At 43.4% G+C, this 8,964-nt stretch overlaps 1 long non-coding RNA gene across 1 annotated transcript; it reads right to left on the minus strand.

The window, feature by feature from the left end:
* Positions 1–7,323: 7,323 nt before the first annotated feature.
* Positions 7,324–8,556, minus strand: LOC128436352 (uncharacterized). The gene is made up of 2 exons (XR_008338032.1): positions 8,145–8,556; positions 7,324–7,652 (listed from the first exon to the last, which is right to left on the minus strand). It is a non-coding gene; the product is annotated as an uncharacterized LOC128436352 (long non-coding RNA).
* Between the last annotated feature and the right edge of the window lie 408 nt (positions 8,557–8,964).

Consider the following 8,964-nt stretch of genomic DNA (forward strand, 5'->3'; position numbering starts at 1 on the left):
GCTGCTTTGATGTTCGACCCTTCCAAATCTAAAGAGTTAACCACAAGGAAATTCTGGGACCGATCCCATCAGCGTCGCTTCCGTCATCGCTTTGCTCGTGTGTTTCCACAGGAGCTGATGTCCTGCGCACATGCAACTTCCGTCATACTCCCCGTAGACCGGCGGCAATGACACCGCGTAAAACCCACAGCGCGAGTGTGACGCGGTCTGTTGGAGTGTAACTCCCGCACTGTAAACAATTGTCATGTAAATTTATTTGTCTGTTTATTATTGTTTTACATGAAATTCAACATAATTCAGCAGAGCGCGCAGACCGCAGAGAGCGCAGTGGCGCAGAGCGCACAGAGAGCGGGCAGAGCGCACAGGAGATCACTTACAAGAAATGAATAAACTTTCCAAATAAGATCCCAGAGTGGAGGCAAGGATCCACTGATGTGAGGGAAGCGGTCCGATTCTCTAAATGGATAAATACTACCGTGACCCCGGTGGGGGGTTCTGGACGATGTGTGCATGCGAATGGAAGGATGAGGAGGAAGCGAGGGTTCAGCGATTTCTATTCTCACACATTGTGTTATCCACAGCAGCAGCGGCAGAGTATCAGTGTATTTCCTTTATTAATGACATCACAGCTGTCCCATAAGTCGCTCTTCACCTCCATCTCACTTACAATCACCTCGATGTCAGTGTCTGAAAGTTTTACTTCCTCTTCACATCGCTTGATGCCGTGCCTCCGTCAGGACTCGCGGTGGAAAACCATTGGTCAGCTTCATAATTTAATATTCGTGACGTGCTATGCATTGACCATTTATAGTAGAAATTGAGCGTGTGGAGAGCGGATTTGGAGTTCAGGTTTTGCGTGCGCACGGTTTTATAAATCGGAATTAGCTTTGGCTTACGCCATTTCCTGCTTTTGGGCATAAGCACACTTTTAGTAAGAATCCTACGCACTCTTTTATAAATCCATCCCTGCTCGGCCCACGCAACACTTCCTCACACACACAGGACCGGCAGTGGGGGGAGAGAGAGAGGGGGAGAAGGGAAGAGTTACGGGGTCCCTAAATAGACTTCGCCGACTCCCTGCAGCCTATAAGAATCACCGTCCTGTCAGGAACATTAAAACATCAGCAGAAGAGGCTGTGATTTCAGAAATATACAATTTATTTAATACGTACCAGTCAACCATATTGCACATTCCCATAGAACAAAATAAAATAAAACAAAAAGCACAATAATCAAACCAATAAATCAGAAAGAAACTAAATTTAAATAAGGTCAAATAAGGCAGCCCTATAAAACAAACTTGTTGTAGTTAGTTCACACAATTTAAACCAGTTTATCAAAATGTTTGAAAACATTGACAATCATAAAACACATCATTATGTCATACCTTTAATTCATTTAAAATAAAGCAGGGATCCACGCCGTCCTTATTGTCTTGAGAGCAATTACTAAAACAGGAAAAGACAACTTAACTTAATGTCACGCACACAATAGTGAAGACTCTGTTAATTGTTCCGGCGCATTACTTACAAGTATTACTCTTATGACTGAAGATTACAGCGCGCATTTATGCCGACGCTGATACAGTCTCACCCTCACGCACACAGCTGTACGCTGGCTCTAGGGACGGAATAAAGGTTAATATTTGCGGAACGTTTTCTGAGTGATCTCCGTTGACATTAAAGTTACTTTCAGCAAACTCACCGCAACAAACAATTTGTGTCCGCACCTGCTGCGGCCACGCTGCACTTACTCACACACACAGGACCGGCAGTGGAGAGAGGGCGAGAGGGAGCGCTACGATGTCCCTTAATAGACGTCGCCAAATCCCCGCAGCCTATAGGAATCACTGTCCTGTCGGATGAATTAAAATATCAGCAAAACGGGAAAAATAACACTGCCAAAACTCGAAAACTGTATTAAGAATTGACCCCTTACACTTGTAACGTGTCTTAAGATCTGTTGAGGATGTCCCAGCCAGGTTCGGGGGGTGGGTATCATTTGAGTTGAACCCATTTTTTCTCCTGTTTCTGGAAGAGGAGTCAGGATAGGAACATGTCTTTTGGTTCCATTAATTTCAGTAGTTAAGTTTAGGTTGTTCCCTTCAGGTTTTTGTGTTTGCTGCTTTGATGTTCGACCCTTCCAAATCTAAAGAGTTAACCACAAGGAAATTCTGGGACCGATCCCATCAGCGTCGCTTCCGTCATCGCTTTGCTCGTGTGTTTCCACAGGAGCTGATGTCCTGCGCACATGCAACTTCCGTCATACTCCCCGTAGACCGGCGGCAATGACACCGCGTAAAACCCACAGCGCGAGTGTGATGCGTTCTGTTGGAGTGTAACTCCCGCACTGTAAACAATTGTCATGTAAATTTATTTGTCTGTTTATTATTGTTTTAAATGAAATTCAACATAATTCAGCAGAGCGCGCAGACCACAGAGAGCGCAGTGGCGCAGAGCGCACAGAGAGCGGGCAGAGCGCACAGGAGATCACTTACAAGAAATGAATAAACTTTCCAAATAAGATCCCAGAGTGGAGGCAAGGATCCACTGATGTGAGGGAAGCGGTCCGATTCTCTAAATGGATAAATACTACCGTGACCCCGGTGGGGGGTTCTGGACGATGTGTGCATGCGAATGGAAGGATGAGGAGGAAGCGAGGGTTCAGCGATTTCTATTCTCACACATTGTGTTATCCACAGCAGCAGCGGCAGAGTATCAGTGTATTTCCTTTATTAGTGACATCAAAGCTGTCCCATAAGTCGCTCTTCACCTCCATCTCACTAACAAACACCTCGATGTCAGTGTCTGAAAGTTTTACTTCCTCTTCACATCGCTTGATGCCGTGCCTCCGTCAGGACTCGCGGTGGAAAACCATTGGTCAGCTTCATAATTTAATATTCGTGACGTGCTATGCATTGACCATTTATAGTAGAAATTGAGCGTGTGGAGAGCGGATTTGGAGTTCAGGTTTTGCGTGCGCACGGTTTTATAAATCGGAATTAGCTTTGGCTTACGCCATTTCCTGCTTTTGGGCATAAGCACACTTTTAGTAAGAATCCTACGCACTCTTTTATAAATCCATCCCTGCTCGGCCCACGCAACACTTCCTCACACACACAGGACCGGCAGTGGGGGGAGAGAGAGAGGGGGAGAAGGGAAGAGTTACGGGGTCCCTAAATAGACTTCGCCGACTCCCTGCAGCCTATAAGAATCACCGTCCTGTCAGGAACATTAAAACATCAGCAGAAGAGGCTGTGATTTCAGAAATATACAATTTATTTAATACGTACCAGTCAACCATATTGCACATTCCCATAGAACAAAATAAAATAAAACAAAAAGCACAATAATCAAACCAATAAATCAGAAAGAAACTAAATTTAAATAAGGTCAAATAAGGCAGCCCTATAAAACAAACTTGTTGTAGTTAGTTCACACAATTTAAACCAGTTTATCAAAATGTTTGAAAACATTGACAATCATAAAACACATCATTATGTCATACCTTTAATTCATTTAAAATAAAGCGGGGATCCACGCCGTCCTTATTGTCTTGAGAGCAATTACTAAAACAGGAAAAGACAACTTAACTTAATGTCACGCACACAATAGTGAAGACTCTGTTAATTGTTCCGGCGCATTACTTACAAGTATTACTCTTATGACTGAAGATTACAGCGCGCATTTATGCCGACGCTGATACAGTCTCACCCTCACGCACACAGCTGTACGCTGGCTCTAGGGACGGAATAAAGGTTAATATTTGCGGAACGTTTTCTGAGTGATCTCCGTTGACATTAAAGTTACTTTCAGCAAACTCACCGCAACAAACAATTTGTGTCCGCACCTGCTGCGGCCACGCTGCACTTACTCACACACACAGGACCGGCAGTGGAGAGAGGGCGAGAGGGAGCGCTACGATGTCCCTTAATAGACGTCGCCAAATCCCCGCAGCCTATAGGAATCACTGTCCTGTCGGATGAATTAAAATATCAGCAAAACGGGAAAAATAACACTGCCAAAACTCGAAAACTGTATTAAGAATTGACCCCTTACACTTGTAACGTGTCTTAAGATCTGTTGAGGATGTCCCAGCCAGGTTCGGGGGGTGGGTATCATTTGAGTTGAACCCATTTTTTCTCCTGTTTCTGGAAGAGGAGTCAGGATAGGAACATGTCTTTTGGTTCCATTAATTTCAGTAGTTAAGTTTAGGTTGTTCCCTTCAGGTTTTTGTGTTTGCTGCTTTGATGTTCGACCCTTCCAAATCTAAAGAGTTAACCACAAGGAAATTCTGGGACCGATCCCATCAGCGTCGCTTCCGTCATCGCTTTGCTCGTGTGTTTCCACAGGAGCTGATGTCCTGCGCACATGCAACTTCCGTCATACTCCCCGTAGACCGGCGGCAATGACACCGCGTAAAACCCACAGCGCGAGTGTGATGCGTTCTGTTGGAGTGTAACTCCCGCACTGTAAACAATTGTCATGTAAATTTATTTGTCTGTTTATTATTGTTTTAAATGAAATTCAACATAATTCAGCAGAGCGCGCAGACCACAGAGAGCGCAGTGGCGCAGAGCGCACAGAGAGCGGGCAGAGCGCACAGGAGATCACTTACAAGAAATGAATAAACTTTCCAAATAAGATCCCAGAGTGGAGGCAAGGATCCACTGATGTGAGGGAAGCGGTCCGATTCTCTAAATGGATAAATACTACCGTGACCCCGGTGGGGGGTTCTGGACGATGTGTGCATGCGAATGGAAGGATGAGGAGGAAGCGAGGGTTCAGCGATTTCTATTCTCACACATTGTGTTATCCACAGCAGCAGCGGCAGAGTATCAGTGTATTTCCTTTATTAGTGACATCAAAGCTGTCCCATAAGTCGCTCTTCACCTCCATCTCACTAACAAACACCTCGATGTCAGTGTCTGAAAGTTTTACTTCCTCTTCACATCGCTTGATGCCGTGCCTCCGTCAGGACTCGCGGTGGAAAACCATTGGTCAGCTTCATAATTTAATATTCGTGACGTGCTATGCATTGACCATTTATAGTAGAAATTGAGCGTGTGGAGAGCGGATTTGGAGTTCAGGTTTTGCGTGCGCACGGTTTTATAAATCGGAATTAGCTTTGGCTTACGCCATTTCCTGCTTTTGGGCATAAGCACACTTTTAGTAAGAATCCTACGCACTCTTTTATAAATCCATCCCTGCTCGGCCCACGCAACACTTCCTCACACACACAGGACCGGCAGTGGGGGGAGAGAGAGAGGGGGAGAAGGGAAGAGTTACGGGGTCCCTAAATAGACTTCGCCGACTCCCTGCAGCCTATAAGAATCACCGTCCTGTCAGGAACATTAAAACATCAGCAGAAGAGGCTGTGATTTCAGAAATATACAATTTATTTAATACGTACCAGTCAACCATATTGCACATTCCCATAGAACAAAATAAAATAAAACAAAAAGCACAATAATCAAACCAATAAATCAGAAAGAAACTAAATTTAAATAAGGTCAAATAAGGCAGCCCTATAAAACAAACTTGTTGTAGTTAGTTCACACAATTTAAACCAGTTTATCAAAATGTTTGAAAACATTGACAATCATAAAACACATCATTATGTCATACCTTTAATTCATTTAAAATAAAGCGGGGATCCACGCCGTCCTTATTGTCTTGAGAGCAATTACTAAAACAGGAAAAGACAACTTAACTTAATGTCACGCACACAATAGTGAAGACTCTGTTAATTGTTCCGGCGCATTACTTACAAGTATTACTCTTATGACTGAAGATTACAGCGCGCATTTATGCCGACGCTGATACAGTCTCACCCTCACGCACACAGCTGTACGCTGGCTCTAGGGACGGAATAAAGGTTAATATTTGCGGAACGTTTTCTGAGTGATCTCCGTTGACATTAAAGTTACTTTCAGCAAACTCACCGCAACAAACAATTTGTGTCCGCACCTGCTGCGGCCACGCTGCACTTACTCACACACACAGGACCGGCAGTGGAGAGAGGGCGAGAGGGAGCGCTACGATGTCCCTTAATAGACGTCGCCAAATCCCCGCAGCCTATAGGAATCACTGTCCTGTCGGATGAATTAAAATATCAGCAAAACGGGAAAAATAACACTGCCAAAACTCGAAAACTGTATTAAGAATTGACCCCTTACACTTGTAACGTGTCTTAAGATCTGTTGAGGATGTCCCAGCCAGGTTCGGGGGGTGGGTATCATTTGAGTTGAACCCATTTTTTCTCCTGTTTCTGGAAGAGGAGTCAGGATAGGAACATGTCTTTTGGTTCCATTAATTTCAGTAGTTAAGTTTAGGTTGTTCCCTTCAGGTTTTTGTGTTTGCTGCTTTGATGTTCGACCCTTCCAAATCTAAAGAGTTAACCACAAGGAAATTCTGGGACCGATCCCATCAGCGTCGCTTCCGTCATCGCTTTGCTCGTGTGTTTCCACAGGAGCTGATGTCCTGCGCACATGCAACTTCCGTCATACTCCCCGTAGACCGGCGGCAATGACACCGCGTAAAACCCACAGCGCGAGTGTGATGCGTTCTGTTGGAGTGTAACTCCCGCACTGTAAACAATTGTCATGTAAATTTATTTGTCTGTTTATTATTGTTTTAAATGAAATTCAACATAATTCAGCAGAGCGCGCAGACCACAGAGAGCGCAGTGGCGCAGAGCGCACAGAGAGCGGGCAGAGCGCACAGGAGATCACTTACAAGAAATGAATAAACTTTCCAAATAAGATCCCAGAGTGGAGGCAAGGATCCACTGATGTGAGGGAAGCGGTCCGATTCTCTAAATGGATAAATACTACCGTGACCCCGGTGGGGGGTTCTGGACGATGTGTGCATGCGAATGGAAGGATGAGGAGGAAGCGAGGGTTCAGCGATTTCTATTCTCACACATTGTGTTATCCACAGCAGCAGCGGCAGAGTATCAGTGTATTTCCTTTATTAGTGACATCAAAGCTGTCCCATAAGTCGCTCTTCACCTCCATCTCACTAACAAACACCTCGATGTCAGTGTCTGAAAGTTTTACTTCCTCTTCACATCGCTTGATGCCGTGCCTCCGTCAGGACTCGCGGTGGAAAACCATTGGTCAGCTTCATAATTTAATATTCGTGACGTGCTATGCATTGACCATTTATAGTAGAAATTGAGCGTGTGGAGAGCGGATTTGGAGTTCAGGTTTTGCGTGCGCACGTGTAACCCACTTGACAGGTAAGTACACACTAGGTTCGCAGGGCAAAGTAATAAGAAGAGATTGGACACCGCAATGAGTAAAAGGAACACACAGGTGGATTTAAGCAAAACACTGTATTAACATATATAGAAAATAAACAGTTTACATACACTGCCGACAGTTACTTTTGTTCTTATTTGAAATGTCTTTTTTACCGGGTGCACCCTAAATAAAATAAAATGTTTTACCCAAAAGAAATAGTTCAATTCGAAAGTTCTTGGAAGTCCTTCCCCACAACCCTACCACTCTGGCAGGACAGAGAATGAAGAATGGAAAGGTTCCTCCTCAATCCAAAATGCTCACGCGGGTAGCTCGCCATCCCCCTCGTCAGGGAGAGAATCACTCCAAATCCACGGTCCAGGATCTCAGGGTATCCAAAAAACCCAGCCTGTATAATATAACAGACTGATATAAATCTATTCAACCTTTCTTAACTGTACAGTTTAATTTTATCAATATCAATGTATAATGCAACTTTTCACTGTTAACTTGTTAAAAGATAACTGCTGCATCGCAATATTAACACATGAAATGTCCACTTCACTGTTTTGTAGTGAGAAAACCATTAATATAAGACCACTCACAGTTCACCATTAAATGCTCAGATTACTGATACCTCGTACCTATACACACCACAGCACAGTAATATACAGAATATATAGCTTCATAACCCATGAAACTCAGCTAAATGATGTCTTTCTCTGTTCATACAATGTAAATAACATGCACGCATACTCATTTTACACACATATTCCCGTTTTCCTTTACTATCATTAGAAAAATACCACAACACTGTGACTTTATGTTCCCACTCGGTAGCTAACCCACCACGAGGCTAAGCTAATTCACAGAGCTATTTGCTAATACAGATAGTACTCACCGGGACAATAAAATAATAAAACAAACACAAGATGTTCCCAGGGTCGCTTCAGTGGTTCACCGGACTTTTCTCTGTTTACACAGTTCCTCCTTTTAACAATATAAAGTGTATTTTTTAAAGTTTCATCACTCCAAAACCTCTGTGTCTCAATTATCGTCCTGCTGCTCTCTGTGTATTTTTCACACACTACCGCAGCGTCTCTAACGTGAAGGAGGCGGGACATGCGTTGCCTTAACCAATAGCAACTCAGCTAAACTGAAATGAACCAATGAAATCAATTTGAAAAGTTTTTCTTCACAGGACCATCTACTGAATCAAAAAGACCTCTGAGATCAAATGAAATGATCAATGAAATGAAGAATAAAATAAAGAATGTAGTTATGAATTAAATAATAAATGTATAAATTAAATAAAAATAACTCTCAATGAAAGAACATATTTCTAACATATTTCTCATATTTGTAACACTTTCTTCCAACATATTTAGTAACAGTTGGGTTTCTTTTTCCAACAGGTTACACACTCCCCCCTTAAATGTATGCACGTCCCGTTGCATGCACAAAGGGCTGCTGGGTAACTACTGATTCTGCCACTTCCAAAGGAATGTTTGTTAACCAATCTCTACTGGCATTGTTATTAAGAGAATTGGTGAAGGCGGTACTCAATCCTTGAAACAAGGAAGTAACAACAGAAACTAGGGGATTCCCCAACTCAGGGTAATGGAACCTACGTGATGGCTCACGTTGTCTGAGTGATCTTCTGACAGGAATGTCTGCTTCTGTTTGTTCCTCTGTCTCTTCTTGAGTTGGTATCTCTGCCT

Source organism: Pleuronectes platessa, unplaced genomic scaffold, assembly GCF_947347685.1.
Source record: "Pleuronectes platessa unplaced genomic scaffold, fPlePla1.1 scaffold_38, whole genome shotgun sequence".
Taxonomy (NCBI): domain Eukaryota; kingdom Metazoa; phylum Chordata; class Actinopteri; order Pleuronectiformes; family Pleuronectidae; genus Pleuronectes; species Pleuronectes platessa.